Here is an 18,453-nt window from a genome sequence, read left to right as displayed (position 1 = left end):
GCTACTCAGGAGGCTGAGGCAGGAGAATCACTTGATGCCAGGAGGCGGAGGTTGCAGTGAGCTAAGATCTCGCCACTGCACTCCAGCCTGGGTGACAGAGCAAGACTGTCTCAAACAAAGGTCACACGACCATGTGCAAATAACCAGAACACACACAGGAATAATCCTACACCAACTCTTACCCAATCGCACATCCATCCACCACCTCAACTCCTTCCTCATGTCCCATCCAGTTGCAAAGACGTGACTGCCATCTGGTATGAAAAGACAATTATGATCTTGATTCCTCCTGATACCTTCATACAGCTGAGTTCCTTACATGTTTTCCATGAGTAACACAGAGATATCCATGGGCCTCTGCCAGTCACTCACAGGCAACTCCCTCAACCATTGCACATCAGTGCAAAACACTCAGGACTTGACTTCACTCACTTCCTAGTAAGCCAATCACATGCTAGAGGTAGGATCTTTAAGCCTGCTTATGAAAATAACACCACGGTTTGAACTATTCTTGGCTGAGGAGCCCAGGAAAAGTAACCTCCTTTATAACTTATTAACTAGTTAACATAAAACTTGCATTTTAGGTATCATAGGATTAGGTATAAAACAATGAAGTTAATATTTAAACATTGACGCTCTTACAATCATAAGTAGTCTGACCACCTTTTTTTAAAAAAAAAAAAAAGTCCCTCAGGCTTGAACGCAGTGGCGCCATCATAGCTCACCACAGCCTTGAACCCCTGTCCTCAAGGAATCTTCCCACTCATACCCTGAACTAGCTTGGAGTACAGGTACATGCCACCATGCCTAACCACAGGGATTCACTACATTGTCCAGGCTGGTCTCAAATGCCTGGGCTCACGTGACCCACCCTCCTCAGCTTCCCGAAGTGCTCGAACTACAGGTATGAGCCACCACGCCCAGCCATTTCTTTTCTTTTGGCTTGTAAGTACACACCTTATCTTTTTACAAAATGAGTAGCAGACAAGAAGTAACTCTTAAGCTATATGTTAGTTATATCTGCATGCATGTAAATCAAGTTTCAAATAATGAAATCATTTTAGGTGATCTCACAAGGTTTTTTTTAAAAGCCAACACCTATAATTTGTGATACAATGATGCCCCTAAATTTATACCATTGATAAATTGCTATCTTTATTTGCTAAGATGTTATTTTAAAGTGAAACCTGCTTGTATCAACTAAAAAATAAGAACTAATCACGAACTAGGACCTCTGACAACAAAAGAAAATTCATCTCTCTTATCCTCCACTGCTGGCGGTCATCTCAGAGAAAATGTTTTTGGATTTTAGGTGTAAGAAAATATAGGAAGATCAAAGCAGGAGGATCGCTTGAGACCAGGAGTTCCAGACCAGCCTGGGCAACATAGCAAGACCTTGTTTCCACAAAGAAAAACTTTTTAATTAGCTAGGTGTGGTGGCGTCCAACTGTAATCCCAGCTACTGAGGAGGCTACAGCAGGAGGATCACTTGACCTAAGAAGTTCAAGGATGCAATGAGTTAGGATCACACCACTGCACTCCAGCCTGGGCAACACAGCAAGACCCTGTCTCAAAAAAAAAAAGAAAAAAGAAAAGAAAAGAAAGAAAGAAACTATAGGTAACTCTACTTTTTGCAACTAAAGATACAACAGGAACTTCCCCTGGAGAGCTTCATCATAGCAACACTCCACCAGTAGAAACACCCACCATTCTGAGCCTCAAGGAAACTGAGAAAGACCTGAAAGATAGTTCCCTCCTTGTTGCTGCAAAAGGCTAAAAAAAATAAAAATAGGCCGGGCACGGTGGCTCATGCCTGTAATCCCAGCACTTTGGGAGGCCGAGGCAGGCGGATCACAAGGTCAGGAGATCGAGACCACCCTGGCTAACACAGTGAAACCCCGTCTCTACTAAAAATACAAAATATTAGCCAGGCGTGGTGGCGGGCGCCTGTAGTCCCAGCTACTTGGGAGGCTGAGGCAGGAGAATGGTGTGAACCCAGGAGGCGGAGGTTGCAGTGAGCCGAGATCGCGCCCCTGCACTCCAGCCTGGGTGACAGAGCCAGACTTTGTCTCAAAAAAAAAAAAAAAAAAAAATTAATAAATAAAAAAATAAAAATATAAAGCAAAGTTCTGGATCACCCATCCTCACTTCTTTCTAAGGCCTCTTAAAAATAAGCTTCTTAAGACATTTGCCCAGTTTAAAACTTTTAATAGTAAATGTTATTTAAAGCTATTTTAGGCCAGGTGCAGTGACTCACACCTGTAATACTGGCACTTTGTGGGGCTAAGGCGATCATATTGCTTGAGCTGAAGAGTTCAAGACTAGCCTGGGCAGCATGGCAAAACCCCGTATCTATAGAATATACAAAAACTAGCCAGGTGTGGTGGCACATGCCTGTAGTCCCAGCTGCTTGGGAGGCTAAAGTGAGAGGATCACTTTGAGCCCAGAAGGTCAAGGCTGAGTGAGCCATGGTTGTGTCGCTGTACCCCAGCCTTGGCAACAGAGTAAGACCCTACTTCAAAAAATAGTAATAAAATAAAAATAAAGCTATTTTAGAGCACTGTCAGAAGGAATAAAGCTACTGTTTTCACTGCTGCAACTGTCAGAGGCATTTGAACCAGAGTGACTCCATTTTGAGTGAGGACTGGGAAAATGAGACTGAGATTTGCTGGGCTGCGTTCCCAGAAAATCAGGTATTCCTAGTCTCTAGATGTTTATGATTAAGGGAACAAATGTATAATGTTTACTAAAACAGACCCAGACTTGGGAGTGTCCATATATTTTGATATCTGGAGAACAAAGGCATTCCTAATTTTGCTTTAAAGATAATAATATTGATTCTTATACAATACAGCAATTAAGAAAATTAATCCTTTATCACATCACCCTTGCATCAGAACACATCTCCCCATATATACGAGTATTGTACCTAAGGTAGACGCGTCCCTCCTCTTACTTTTAGGAACGTCCTACTCCGTCTATGGAGTAGCTGTCCTTTCATCACCTTACTTCCTTAATAAACTTGCTTTTACTTTGCACTGCAGACTCACCTTGAATTCTTTCTTGTGTGAGATCCAAGAACCCCCTCTTGGGGTCTGGATCAGGTCCCCTTTCCTGTAACACAACTGCTGTTCTGAAGCAACAAGCAGGGGTAGCTGAAGGTGACCGCAAACCGTGTGTTGCTCGAGATCACAGGTTCTGGCTTTGTAAGGCATGGCATGTTAAACCTTACAGCAGATGGCCCGGGCAGTGTCACATCTGCTGAAGACTTTTCCAGTCATCAGTTCCGAGACCAAAGTATCCATCCAAGAAATGTAAGTTCCAACGCTCTTGGGAAGTGAACCTTCTGGTGACCCTCAGCAGGTGCCAAAATGCACGTTTGTTCTGCAGACAGATTCTCTTCTCATTGCTTTCCTCATGACCTTACCAGGAGAGAGTTTTGAGTTTGGATTGATACATACAAGCTATTGAACAATCGGTGGATTTCAAAGACGTGGAGGTTGGTGACTTACTACTCTCTGAGAGAACATTAGTCTATGCTACATAAACACCCTGGAAAATAGGAGACATCCACAAAGAACCCCAAGAAACAAGCATTAAAAGGCAGAAGCCTGCTTCTCCCCAAGAAGTGGGTACTTGTTTGAAAGACAGTGAGTCGTTCAGAAATAAAGATGACTTTCAGATGGAGCCTGAGGGGTTCCCCTGGAATCTGCTTAAAAAAGTGAGTGGGCCGGGCGCGGTGGCTCACACCTGTAATCCCAGCACTTGGGAGGCCGAGGCGGAAGGATCACAAGGTCAGGAGATCAAGACCATCCTGGCTAACACGGTGAAACCCTCGTCTCTACTAAAAATACAAAAAAAATTAGCCAGGTGTAGTGGTGGGCGCCTGTAGTCCCAGCTACTCCGGAGGCTGAGGCAGGAGAATGGCCTGAAGCCGGGAGGCAGAGCTTGCAGTGAGCCGAGATCGCACCACTGCACTCCAGCCTGGGCAACCGAGCAAGACTCCATCTCAAAAAAAAAAAAAAAGAAAGCAAGCTTGAGAAGCTTGAAGGCCTTAAAAGTGGCCCCAGAAAGGGGAGTGAGTCACTCATTTTCTCATAGATTAAGCACAAGGAAAGCCCTGGCAGGCACCATTTATCATGACAAAAGGCAAGAAAGCCTCTGCTAATTACAGCCCTAGGAGGGAGGCAGCACTCCCAGCCTCTACACTGGGCTGTCACACAAGTGAATCAGCCTCTGCTGTAGCCACCGTGGGAGGCAGCTCAGGACCCCTGGAAACAGCACTATCTGGAATAGCCTAAGATCAAACGGTGACCAAAGTATGCCCCTCGTATCCCCACAAAGTGCCCTTTCCCTCCTGCTTTTGGCTCCTGAGCAGAAGCAGAACAGTAGCTCCTCTCACCTGAGATATAGGGATTTTCTAGTTTGCCCTATTGCTAGGACATTTCTGGGGAAGAAAAAAAAATCACCTAACTTCCACCTCTATACACTTCACAAGAACAGCTCCAATCCCAATCCACTTCTCTAGCCTGGAACTCACTCCTGAATTCCCAGTTCTCTCTCCTGTTTCCAAAGGCAGTCTCTTCTACATTGCTATCTGGATATCTTTTGGTGGGGGAGGGTTGTTGAGGTTTGTTTGTTTTGTTTTGTTTTTGTAGAGACAGGGTCTCCCTATGTTGCCCAGGCTGGCCTCGAACTCCCAGGCTCAAGTGATTGTCCGCCTCGGCCTCCCAAAGTGCTGAGACTACAGGCTTGAGCCACTGCACGTGCAGTCAAAAATCCACATGTAATTTTTGACTCTCCAAAAACCTAACTACTAGTAGTCTTACTAGAAGCCTTGCCAGTAACACGAACAGTCCATTAACATATTTTGTATGTTGTATGTATTATATACCATGTTCTTACAATAAAGTAAGCTAGAAAAAAGAAAATGTTACTAAGAAAATCCTGAGAAAGAGAACATGTATTAGTATTCATTAAGTGGAAGTAATCATCCTAAAGGTCTTCATCCTCATCGTCTTCACACTGAGTATGCAGAAGAGGAACAGGAAGAGGGGTTGGTTTTGCTGTCTCCGGGTGACAGAGGCAGAAGGAAACTCAAGCAGGAGTGGACCCTCACAGCTCAAGCTTGTGTTGTTCAAGGGTCAAACCACTTATCATAAATCTGGAAGAAATTTGACACTGATTTCTACCAGGCAGGCCAGCACTTGACACCATGTTGCAGTTAGGGTCTAGGCTGGTTTTCTTCCACTTGTTCTATTATATTTACTCTCAGTCTTTCCCCATACCAATTGAGCTCAGGAGATTGACCCCCGTGAGACAACATCAATGGGATCCTTTGCCTTCTGGCTTGTGAGAGGACGTGACCAATGGAAGGCACTGGGGAGTAATAGGGGAGAGGAATAAAGTTAACGGGTTTGTCACATGTTCTCACTCATAAGTGGGAGTTAAACTATGAAAACACATGGACACATGGAGGGGAACATCACATACGGGGCCTGTCGGGGGATGGAGGGCAAGGGGAGGGAGAGCATTAGGATAAATACCTAATGCATGCGGGGCTTAAAACCTAGATGATGGGTTGATAGGTGCAGCAAACCACCATGGCACATGTATACCTATGTAACAAGCCTGCATATTCAGCACATGTATCCCAGAACTTAAAGTAAAATTAAATAAAATGTAAAAAAGAAAGATGGACAAAGGGCCCTAGGCAGTTAATTAGCACAAATAAAATACACACTGCCAATAAACAGAAAGAAAGAAAGAAAGAAAGAAAGAAAGAAAGAAAGAAAGAAAGAAAGAAAGAAAGAAAGAAAGAAAAGGAAGGATGGAAGGAAGGAAGGAAGGAAGGAAGGAAGGAAGGAAGGAAGGAAGGAAGGAAGGAAGGAAGGAAGGAAAAAGAAAAGAAAGAAAGAGAAAGAAAAAAGGGAGGGGAGGCAGAAAGGAAGGAAGGAAAAGAGGAGAGGAAAAAACAAAAACGAGAAAAGTCAGAGGGTTTATTTTCCCTGCTCCCTCCTTTGAGTAGCTTCCTCCTCCTCCCAAAGGCTAGTCTTTGACAGGCAGGTGTCTGCCCAGAGCTTCCCTCTCCAGATCCAGGACCATCCTCCCCTTGCCTTTTCTAGCTGGTACTGTCAACTCCCCACAGTTACTAACCCGCAGTCCCATATTAGCATCAGCTAGCTTCCTCAAACCTTACCTGCACCTCTAGACATCGTCCCCTATTAAATCCTCTTCCAAATAACTAGTTTGGACATGCCATTTATCTCTTGACAGGACCCTGACTGATAGAGTTATTGTTGCCTGGAGTGAAACCAGGAAAAAGACTTTCAAAACGGGATTCTGGGTTGAGCTTATCATACAGATTTGAGAAGCTTGCAAATAACCTCCTTGTTAACCTCCTAGTTAAAAGGAAGTGGGGTTCTAGTAACCCATGGCATGTGTTGTCATCACCATTACTCAGATTATCACAGGTAGGGATGGGATGAACTGCAGGCAGGAGGCAAGTTGCTGAAAAATAAACTGTCTGGGATATATCATTGCTATGGCAACAATAGTACTTATAAAACATCTAGGGCTCATTATAAAGATTATGGGGGCCAGCTGGCTTTTTCTGATTTCCCTAGAGAGGATATCTAGGGGAAAGAAGAAGCTGGAGTTGGTAATCACTCAACTCAAAACAAACAGATAACCAGGCCAGGCACGGTGACTCACACCTGTAATCCCAACACCTTGGGAAGGCAGGACGTTCACTTGATCCCAGGAGTTCAAAACCAGCCTAGGCAACATAGACCCTGGCTCTACAAAAAAATAAAAATAAAAATGTTTTTAATTAGTCAGGTGTGGTGGTGCACACCTGTGGTCCCAGCTATTCAGGAGGCTGAAGCGGGAGGATTGTTTGAGCCCAAGAATTTGAGGCTGCAGTGAGCCATGATTGTACCACTGAACTCCAGCCTGGGTGACAGAGCAAGACTGTCTCGGAAGGAAGGAAGGAAGGAAGGAAGGAAGGAAGGAAGGAAGGAAGGAAGGAAGGAAGGAAGGAACGAGCGAACGAACGAACGAACGAACGAACGGAGGGAGGAAGGAAGGAAAGGAGGAAGGGAGGAAGGGAGGGATGGATGGATGGATGTTGGTTAAGAGTCCTTTGTCTTACCCTGTAACAGAATGAATAGCTGAGGCCTGAGAACAAGCCTATTTTTAGGAGATGTAGAGTTGAAAAACCCACTAAGTGCTTAGCACTATAATGTCTGTTCACCAAGATAAGGGTATTGGCTGGTGATGAAGGAGGGGGAGCCTGAGATAGGGAGGAGGTCGTCTGAGCAATCAGAAATGAGATTGAGTGCTTTGAACTCCCAGATCTTTCTGAAACTTTCTTAAAAGTGGAATCAATCCCTCCCCACTCTGAGTTTCGCTGCCTTTTTCCTGGGAGAGAAAAAAAAAATTCAATGATAGTACCAGGGGTAGTTGCTTCAAAAATGAATGTTTCTTATGCTCAGGACCTGGCCAGACCCTCAACCATGCTTGTCTTCAAGTTCGTGATGAGAGTTTGATCCTAACAGAGACAAGACAAAGAAGTGCAATGTCTCCTACAGGATTCTGAAGGGTACGTATGGGAGTGATTTGAAGGGCATGGCACCAAGAAACTGAAATATATAAAGCTGGTCGGACTGCATGTATTGGTATGGGTACGTGTAACCCAGAATTAGAATTGAATAAACTGGCTTCAGTGCCAGGGAGTACTGTTACCAATCTACTGGATTGGTTAACTGAAGCCTGGACTCAACAGTGAGAAGCAGTCAGTGAGGTTAACATGCTAAAAATCCTCTGGTTTACTGTAGAAGAAGGAATCCAAAATCTCAGCGAGGTGGAGATGTTGAAACAGATCTACTATGAGCAACCTACATAGCCCCTCCTACCCTTACCCACTAGAAGGACCTGAGGACACTGCCTTCACCAAGATATTAGGAAATTAAATAATTCATTGATGAGAGGAAGACATTTGTTGGTGGGAAAGGCAGTAATCAGCATCTTTTAAAGGTCTGCAGCAGCTCTTCTCCATAAGCCGATGATGATAGAGGGAAACGCTGCAGAAGAACCAATGCTCCCTGGCTTTGGTGGAGAAAATGGGACCCCAGTGTACTGGAGGACAGGCGGCAACCCTGACCACCACAGGCGAGGGGGGCACAATGATCACTAAAGCCACAAGAACTAAGTTCTTTTCGGAGGATTTAGACTCGCAGGATTCTGGGGTTGTCTAATAGATCGTGGAATCCCTGTCAACGAAAGGGGTGGACAGACTACAAGGATGCTGCTTGGTAATTATAAATGGAAAAATTCCAGGTCTGCTGGGCAGAAACCTCACTCTAGCTGCTGCAGAAAGGAATTCACGGCCTCTTAACCAGTTTCCACACCTAAGCAAGTTCACCTGGCTGGCCCAATGGCTCACACTTGTAATCTCTGTGTTTTGGGAGGCCGAGGGGCAGGAGGATCAGTTGGGCCCAGGAGTTTGAGGCTGCAGTGAGCTTTGATTACATCACTGCACTCCAGCCTGGGCAAGAGAGGGAGACCCTGACTCTAAAAAACAAATACATAGTATATACACCCAAAACTCTTTGACTGAGCAAGAACTTTGAGGAAGGATCCTGCAATGCAGCCACAGAAGTTCACCCTAAATCATCCCCCAGGGCTTTCCCAGAGGGTCCTACTGCCATTTAAGAGAATATCTGGATATTGCGGAGAGTGAAATACCTGACCTTCTGCGTTGTTAGATACTGGCTGTGAAGACCAGAGACCCATTCTATCTACGGTCACTTCCCTAACCCCAGAATGTAGACTGGGAATAGATATATTTAGCAATTGGTAGACTCCCTACTTTGCTCCTCTGGTCTGCAAAGTGAGGGCTATTTTAGTAGGAAGGGCAGATGGAAACTTCTGGAACTGCTTCAGCCTTTACTGAGATAATAAACCAAACACAATGCTACATCCTCATAACTGCAGCAATAATTGCTGCCATCAAATATTTGAGAAATACAGTGATAATTATTTCATTGTTGTTTTGCTTTTTAAAAAATTACAAAAAACACATACCATAATTTACCATCTTACCCAATTTCAAGCACAGTTAAGTCATGTTATGTAGATTCACATTGTGTGACGGATCTCCAGAACATTTTCATCTTGCAAAACTCAAAGTCTATACCCATAAACAACAACTCCCTATTTCCCCCTTTTCCCAGTCCCTGGAAACCACCATTCTACTTTGTTTCTGTGAACTTGACTACTTTAGACACCCAGGGTGATAATTTTCAACACAACACCATTAAATGCATCTGTTTTCCCAATGCCAAAGCCAGCAAGGGCACAAAGATGACTACAGACTGTCACAAACAGCAGCAGATGGTGACGCAAACCACTGCTGCAATCCAAATGTGGTATCTTCACTAGAGAAAAGTTACACAGCTCCTGGAAATTAGCGTGCACTTAGCAATTTTTTCCATCCTTATTAGCAATATAATCAGAGGTAGTTGCCTTCATATAGTAGAAAGAACAGTATACCTTTACTATCTAGCCTCAGGGCTGTATCTATTTATAGATAGATATAGATACCAACATTCAATAGACAGACAGGGAATAAAAAGACAGAAATTAAATGTGGAAAATACAATTTAGTAAAAAAAGAAAGGATCAATCAGGAGATCTAAATCAGAAAAATAGAAATTCTTTGTAAAAAAGGAAATAGAAAATAAATTATCTAGAAGTATTTTTTCAGATTAAAGAGCATGAATTTCTCAATTTAAAATATCCACAATTTTTCATCGACACCATGAATTTTTTTAGGAAAACATACACTAAAGCGCATCATCATGAAATTTCAGAAGCCTGGGGATAAAGAGAAGATCTTAAAAGCCTCCAGAAGGACAAAACAGTTCTGTACACAGGATCAGTAATGAGGATGGTCTCAGACTTCTCAAAATCACTGAATGCTAGAAGGTAATGGAAACTTGTCTTCAAAATTTTAAGGAAAAAATAATTCTCATCCCTAGCCCCCAGTGTGGCTATGTTTGGGGATGCAGCCTCTAAGAAAGTAATTGAGGTTAAATAAGGTCATTTAGATAGAGCACTGATGTGACAGGATTAGTGTACTTCTAAGAAGAGACACCAGAGAGCTCACTCTTGCTATCTCTGTCCCTGTGTCCACTCATGGAAGAAAGGCTATGTGAGGACACAGCAAGAAGGCAGCCATCTGCAAGACAGTAAGAGAGCCCTCACCAGAAACAGAATCAGCTGGAACTTTGACCTTGGACTTCCAGCCTCCAGAACTGTGAGAAAATAAATAAATGTCTGTTGTTTAAAACACCCAGTCTGTGGTATTCTGTTAAGGCAGCCCGAGCTGACTAATCCAGAGTTCAAACTCATTCAAGTGTAAAAGTAGAATGAAAATATGTTCAAACATGCAAAATCTCAAATTAACCTGTGATATGCCCTTTTACAAAAAGTTTCAGGGGGATGTGCTTGACCAAGTATAGCAGTAAAGCAAGAAAGGGGAAGGCATGGAATCCAATTCAGGAAGAGGCAAAGGAAATTTCCACTGTGACAGTAGAAGGAAAACCAGTACTCAGATATCTTCTTGGAGAGAACTCATCCAGGTTGGGGCAGGGGAATCTGGGGCTACAGAATGAATGTCACCAGTGGGGGAAATGAAAAAAGAGAGAGAAGGGAGAGAGGAAAAAGGGAGGGTACGCGGGAAGGAGGGAGGGCAGGCAGGCAGGCTGGCCCACTACATTTTAATGTATTGTGGGGAAATTTATATTTTAACAGATACAGTTTGGGACTAAATTAAGTAGGTAAGGTCAAGCATGGTGGCTCACACCTGTAATCCCAGCACTTCGGGAGGCTGAGGTGGGCAGATCACTTGAGGTCAGGAGTTCAAGACCAGCCTGGCCAACATGGTGAAAGCCCCTCTCTACTAAAAATACAAAAATTAGCTGGGGGTTTTCGTGGATGACTGTAATCCCAGCTATTCAGGAGGCTGAGGCAGGAGAATCTCTCGAACCCGGGAGGCAGAAGTTGCAGTGAGCCAAGATCATGCCACTGCACTCCTGGGTGACAGAGCGAGACTCCACCTCAAAATAATAATAATAATAATAAATTAAATAGGTAAATAGAAAGGTTAAAAATGTAAAACAAATAGTATACTTAATCTATAGAAAGCAAAAAGTTGAATAAAAGTAAATGGAATTATAATACACTACAAGGTACAGCAAGGCAAAGCAATGGATACTATTTACATGGTCATCATGACAAATATTGATTTATCAAACGCGTAGTAATATTGGTAGAATAGGGTGTTACATGTGTGGGGGGGTGGGGGAAAGTGTAAAAGTATGAAATCCTACCTTCTATCATGGAAATTTGTGGGAAGATAGGAAGAAGAAATAGTGATGTCTATGCATTATTTAGAAATATGGGGTTAAATAGCAAAAAGAATAGCTAAAAGAGTGAAAAAGAGAAGGTAAGGTGGAAAGCAGTCGGACCTTGCCAAATGTTTTAATTTACATACTCTAAGCTTTTTTGTTTTTAAATGTAAAAATAATTATAACAGGGCACCAAAGAAAGAGAATCTTCCTTAAGAATTATCAAACAACAATTTTTAATGGTAGAATCTAATCCTTCCTCTTTAAGTTCTAACAGGAACAATGTAGTTGATGGCAATTTTCTAAAAAGAGTAACTCTTTGAGTCCCGATGATTCTTTTACTTAAATAAGCAAGAAGTTTAGCTTTTAGGATTTTTTATTTCAGATATTAAAACATCAGCACAAACACTTGTATTTTTTTTAAATGGGAAAAAAAGAAAAAGGAATTCCCTCTGGTGAATTGTATGGGTTTAAGGCCACAGATCGGGGGCGACAATAATATACACTTGGCCCTGCTATATATTGCTATCAGAAGGTGTTACTCAAGATCACCTATTCCAACACAAAATCTGAGGTTTTGGTTCCATGTCTAAAAATTCCACATTGCGAGACAACTTGGTTACTGAGGGGTATTTAATACAATCACTTTACCTTGAAGGATTCATCAAAAGCTGATATTACTTTAATTTAGATGTCTTCTATTTCCCATTTATATTGGAAAGACTAAGGATATCATGATCATACTATACTGTATAGAAACATGGAACTCATGGTCCCATTTGTTTCTGTATTGGAAAAACACCTGCATTTTTTAATGTTATAAATACAAAGAATAAAATTACATCAAACTAGAATAAACAGTGTGCTTCATCCATGAAAACAACTTTTCTAAATTTGACATCTGGCTATGCCCACTGCAACTATCTAATAAAATCTATGTATCTTCCCCAAATTGGAAACCTAGAACACCATCCATCGACAATTTGTTAGAGTGTAATCTCACTATTCTGCCACCCGGAATATTGATCACAAGCTCAGTATCAAAGCATGATTTCATGGGTAATTGCTTGGTGATAAAAAGATCATTATTTCCTGATGATCAGAGAACTAGATGCCAGGACCACATCACCTTTAATCCTCATAGAACGACAAACACTGAATTGTGCGGTGGCATTGTGCCAACCGCTTGCTTGGAAAGCTATAATAAGCAGCTACACAGAAGTCTTTATAATATCCATTTAACAAATTATTGATCAGCACATATTTGTTATAAACCTGATTCTGAAATATTTTTCTAAAAAATGTAAAAACAACTTGCTCTGGGATACCATTCATGTATTTTCCCAATGTTCTGCATGCTATGATAAATTCTTAGGCAGTAAGAGTTGGCCCAACTCACGGTACCATCCACTCTCAGCCAGTGAGCAATAGCACACACCACATTGCACCACTGAGCCAATGAGAGTGCTATCTGTGTCGTTATTCCATCTACTTTGTGTTCTAACAGTTTTGACTCATGACAAAAATTGTGCAAGAGGCAGTGCTCAACACTTCTGAAAGAAACAAAGGGAGACTATCATGGTGGATGTTAAAGAGGCAATTTCAGGCCAAGCATGGTGGCTTCTTCCTGTAATCCCAGTGCTGTGGGAGGATCTCGAGCCCAGGAGTTTAAGACCAGCCTGGGCAACATAGTAAGACTCCCATGTCTTCCAAAAATATGTATCTATGTATATATATCCGGATGCAGTGGTGTGTGCCTGTAGTCCCAGTTACTCAGGAGGCTGAGGTGAAAGAATCCCTTGAGCCCAGGAATTTGAGACTGCAGTGAGCTATGTTCACACCACTGCACTACAGCCTGTGCAACAGAGAAAGGCATTGTCTATGGCGTGAAAAAAAAAGAAAAATAAGAAACTTCATTGCATCTTAAGTGCTTTCAAAGAAACAACAATGACAAAAAATAGAAAAATTGATATATAATCAGAAGTTGCTGAATGCCCTTTTACATTTGCAATGAATTATAATCATGACCATAGACTGACCAAAAATCATCAGCAGAGAATCAAGACTTGTCATGGCTTCATGGTTTCCAGAAAATTTGAAGCAGCCCGATGAGCTATTGCCAGTGAATGATGGAGGGAAAAATGCATCTCCACAGAGACCATGTTATAATAATCCTGTCTGCCACTGACCAGGTTAGTGCTACCAAATTCAAAACATTAATTTCCCACTACTCTCCAAAAGACAGATACCCAGACAGCAGTGTGAAAAGTGGATAAAGGGCGGCAAGAACTGGAGGCACGATTAACAGTTTGGCTGATTTTTAAAATGGATTTACAATAGGGCTTTTATTAATCAGGAGAGATGAAGGTATGCTGCAGTAATAAACTCCAAAATCTCTGATTGAACAAGATAAGGATTAATTTCTCGCTCATGAAAAAGCCAAAGTGTGTTGAAGGTCACACCACTTAAAACTGATGCCTTCCAAGATCTATGCAAAGGGGAAAGAAGAGCTGGAAGAGTGAAGTAGATTACATCACATCCATGACATTCCAATAGCCCGTGCCCCACTGGCCTAACCAAAAGAGAGACTGGAAAATATAGTCCTCCTGTGAACACAGGAAGGAAAAATGGGGTTCATGAGCCTCCATCAGTCTGTATCACATTGATGTTGTTGAGGACATTATTCACTAAGTCAATGCACTGCTCTCTTTGTACATCTCAGTATCAGGAATGGGCAACTCATGTTTAGTAAGGGGACTTGCATTTTCCTTGAGAAGGAATCTAGGTCTGTCACCCAGGCTGGAGCACAGTGGCACGATCTTGGCTCACTGCCACCTCCGCCTCCCAGGTTCAAGCAATTCTCATGCCTCAGCCTCCAGAGTAGCTGGGACTATAGGCACCCACCAGCATGCCTGGCTAATTTTTTGTATTTTAGCAGAGACAACGTTTCACCATGTTGCCCAGGCTGGTGTCAAACTCCTGACCTCGAGTGATCTGTCTGCCTCGGCCTCTCAAAGTGCTGGGATTATAGGCCTGAGCCACCACGCCTGGCCTGGGACATGCATTTTAGCATATAATTTTACCCCAAGATTCCTCTTTCTCTCCCTGCCTACCCCCAATTTCTTCATAAAATGCTTTGTTCTCTTGCTCTTTATTTTTACAAACTATTTTAAGTTATTTGGGAATGAGGTTAAATATCAATGATTTTTTTTTTTTAAATATGCCAAACTGTTAATCCTGCCTCCATTCCTGTCACCCTTAATCCACTCTTCATACCGCTGTTTGGGTGACATTTTCTAAGAAGCACATTTTCTAGTAAGCTGTTCAACGGATGGCTCCCTACATAGTACAGGATCAAGTGTCAAGTCCTCAGCATGGCATTCCCAGTCCCAGTGATCCAGCATCAGCCTCCCCTTTCTACCCTTATCAACTGTCATTCCCAATTTTGAACCCTGTGCTTCATCCACACATGCACACAAATCTTCCCATGTTGTCTAGAGGTTGGAGTAAAAAAATCTTGCATTTTTTTAATTTTTAAGTTCCAGGGTACATGTGCAGGATGTGCATGTTTGTTACATAAACGTGTGCCATGGTGGTTTGCTGCACCATTAACCCATCACCTAGGTATTACACCCCTCCATGCATTAGCTACTTTTTCTAATGCTCTTCCTCCCCCCACCCCAGCCTCCAACAGGCCCCGGTGTGTGTTGTTCCCTTCCCTGTGTCCATGTGTTCTCATTGTTCAGCTCCCACTTACAAGTAAGAACATGCAGTGTTTGGTTTTCTGTTCCTGCAAGGGTTTGCTGAGGATGATGGCTTCCAGCTCTATCCATGTCCCGGCAAAGGACATGATCTCTTTCCTTTTTATGGCTGCATAGTATTTCATGGTGGATATGTACCACATTTTCTTTATCCAGTCTATCAATGATGGGCATTGGGGTTGATTCCACGTCTTTGCTATTATGAATAGTGCTGCAATGAACAACGTGTGGATGTATCTTTGTGACAGAATAAATCTTGCAGTTCCTAATCATGACATGCAGTCATACCTCCATATTTGCCCATCATAATCTCTCTCCCTGGAGTACCCCCTTCTGCTTTTTTCCAACTTCAAGACTCATATCTCTACAAAGATTTTTTTTTCCAATGACTCTTCGCACTTTTACTACACCTCTAAGGTAGCCGCTAGCACACTCTACTTGCTATTATTTGTCTAATAGACTTTTCTCCCATGCTAGACAGTGAGCTGCAAAGTCAATGGACAATATTGTACCCATCTTAGAGCCTAGCACAAAGAAACTTTAATAAATGTCTGGGGAATGAATGAATGAATGAAATATAAATGAAGGGAATATATTTATAAAACCTTGAGGATAAAGTACCTGACCCGAGAATAAACCTTGAAGTAGTTGAGATTCAACCACTTGAGGTACCATTTTGTTATTTATAATAAACCCAAAAATATAAGAGAACCATTAGGGAGTTGTTACAAGTCGGTTAATCACAATGCTTTCAATGTATGTTCTGTTCAGCGCATTAATCTTGGTATTATTATTAGAAGAAAGCCGGCGTGTGTGTGATATGTCTCCAAGGGCGGGAAGGTGGCAAAGGGAGGTGAATCCGAGTGGGTGGAGGGAGGGGAAGAGTGGGAGGAGAAAAAGGTGGGAGGAGGACCAGGTGGGAGGGTGGCAGCTCACTCAGGACCCAGCGGGGCAGCACAATGAGGCGGGTGGCCCTGTTTCTGAACAGCAGCCCCAAGAACGGAAATACTCTAAGAAATACTCTCTTCAGGAGACAGATTCTAAGCCTCCTGAAGGATTGTTAGGATTCCACACAGACTGGCTGACATTAAATGTTGGAGAGCGGTACTTTACAACTACATGGAGCACTTTAGTGAATAAAGAACCTGACAGTATGCTGGTCCATATGTTTAAGGACAGAGGTGTCTGGGGGAAATAAGCAAGATCACAGAGGAGCTTTCTTAATTGACCGAAGTCCTGAGTGCTTTGAACCCATTTTGAACTACTTGCATCATGGACAGCTCATTGTAAATGATGGCATTAATTTATTGGGTGTGTTAGAAGAAGCAAGATTTTTTGGTATTTACTCATTGATTGAACACCTAGAAGTGGCAATAAAGAATTCTCAGCCACTGGAGGATCATTCACCAATATCCCGAAAGGAATTTGTCCAATTTTTGCTAGCAACTCCAACCAAGTCAGAACTGTGATGCCAGGGTTTGAACTTCAGTGGTGCTGATCTTTCTCGTTTGGACCTTCGATACATTAACTTCAAAATGGCCAATTTAAGCCACTGCAATCTTGCACATGCAATTCTTTGCTGTGCAAATCTTGAATGAGCTGATCTCTCTGGATCCGTGCTTGAGTGTGCAAATCTCCAGGGAGTCAAGATGCTCTGTTCTAATGCAGAAGGAGCATCCCTGAAACTGTAATTTTGAGGATCCTTCTGGTCTTAAAGCCAATTTAGAAGGTGCTAATCTGAAAGGTGTGGATATGGAGGGAAGTCAGATGACAGGAATTAACCTGAGAGTGGCTACCTTAAAAAATGCAAAGTTGAAGAACTGTAACCTCAGAGGAGCAACTCTGGCAGGAACTAACTTAGAGAAGTGTGATCTCTCTGGGTGTGATCTTCAAGAAGCCAACCTGAGAAGGTCCAACGTGAAGGGAGCTAGATTTGAAGAGATGCTGGCACCACTACACATGTCACAAAGTATCAGATGAGAATTTTAGGGGCTGGAGGAAGATGTACAAGATGAAAATGTTTTCCTTATCACTTTTCTTTCTCCACCCACTCAGTTGTCTTGAAGAAATAACACCGTAAGGAAATTTAAAAAAAAAAAAAAAAAAGAAAAGAAAAAAAGAAAACATTTAGAGGATTATGCTTGTTCTCAGCGGTGCATAAGGGAAAAAGCTGACTTTTTTTTTTCATATTCTGATTTTCAACACAAAAGCACGCATTTAATAGATGTAGGGAAACTAGATATTGCTGCCTTTTGAACGGGGTAGGGGGGTTTATCTGGTTTTATGACCAGGAATAGTATCCATTATATTTGCTTTTAAATAGGCATGATGTGGAAATACCATCTTGGTTTGAGATGCATTTGAGGATTTTAATTTATGGAAAGCACTACATATGCAATTATAGTTATTGAATACCTAGATGCAGTATCATTATTTAAATTGTTAAAACTTTATGAAAACTTGGAAAAGGTTGTTTAGGTTTATAAATAGCTTTAGTGATCCCTCCCCTCTTTAAATACCTGTCACACCACATGAATATGGTGAGATCAGACTCCCTAAGACTCTTTTCAGGTTCATTTTTAAAATGTTTACTTTTTAGGACAAAACAGTAGCTAAATTAAAGTAATATCCAGTTCTTACTGATTGAGACAGAGTGGAAAGAAAGACGTCGTTGTACATCACTGCCATTCCAAAGGTACAGTGGGACTCCGGATGGAGGAAGAACTTACCTATCACTACAACACTTATAAGTGAGAATTTCTCAATTTCATTCTAGGCAAGTTCCACTCAACACCAGACCAAGCAATTCTACCTATTTACACTGTTAGCCTATTTTTCTCATACAATCATCACAAGCAGAGGAAGATACTTCAAAACCAAAAAACCAAAGTACATCATTAATATTCATTTAATTCAAATACCAAATAGTTTATATAGGGCCAGCTTAGAAATAGATACTAAATCCAGAGCTACTGCAATCAAAGCTTATATGAATGAAGATGGTAGAATTGCCTGCTAAAAGACAACGTAATATAATTGCAGCTAGAACCCTACAGTGGGGAATGAGGAATTTTAAACACACATTTGATTACAGCCACCAAAAAATATATATAAAGTAAAAATAAAGGCATTTGGCTGGTCCAGGATGTAATACCAATCAGTCAGCACCTGTGATTCTTTTACTAATATATTTTTTTAAACAAATTTTGGCCCAATTTTCTTGAGTCATTACCTCTCTGCAGCAGCAGAGGAAGGGCCTGTACCTCCCTACCAATGAC

At 42.0% G+C, this 18,453-nt stretch overlaps 1 pseudogene; it reads left to right on the top strand.

Annotated features, from left to right (window-relative positions):
- Positions 1–16,313: 16,313 nt before the first annotated feature.
- LOC112630599 lies at positions 16,314–17,155 on the top strand (annotated as a pseudogene).
- Positions 17,156–18,453: the final 1,298 nt, after the last annotated feature.

Source organism: Theropithecus gelada, chromosome 8 (genome assembly GCF_003255815.1).
Source record: "Theropithecus gelada isolate Dixy chromosome 8, Tgel_1.0, whole genome shotgun sequence".
NCBI classification, from domain to species: domain Eukaryota; kingdom Metazoa; phylum Chordata; class Mammalia; order Primates; family Cercopithecidae; genus Theropithecus; species Theropithecus gelada.
This window is presented reverse-complemented; position numbering and strand designations above follow the sequence as displayed.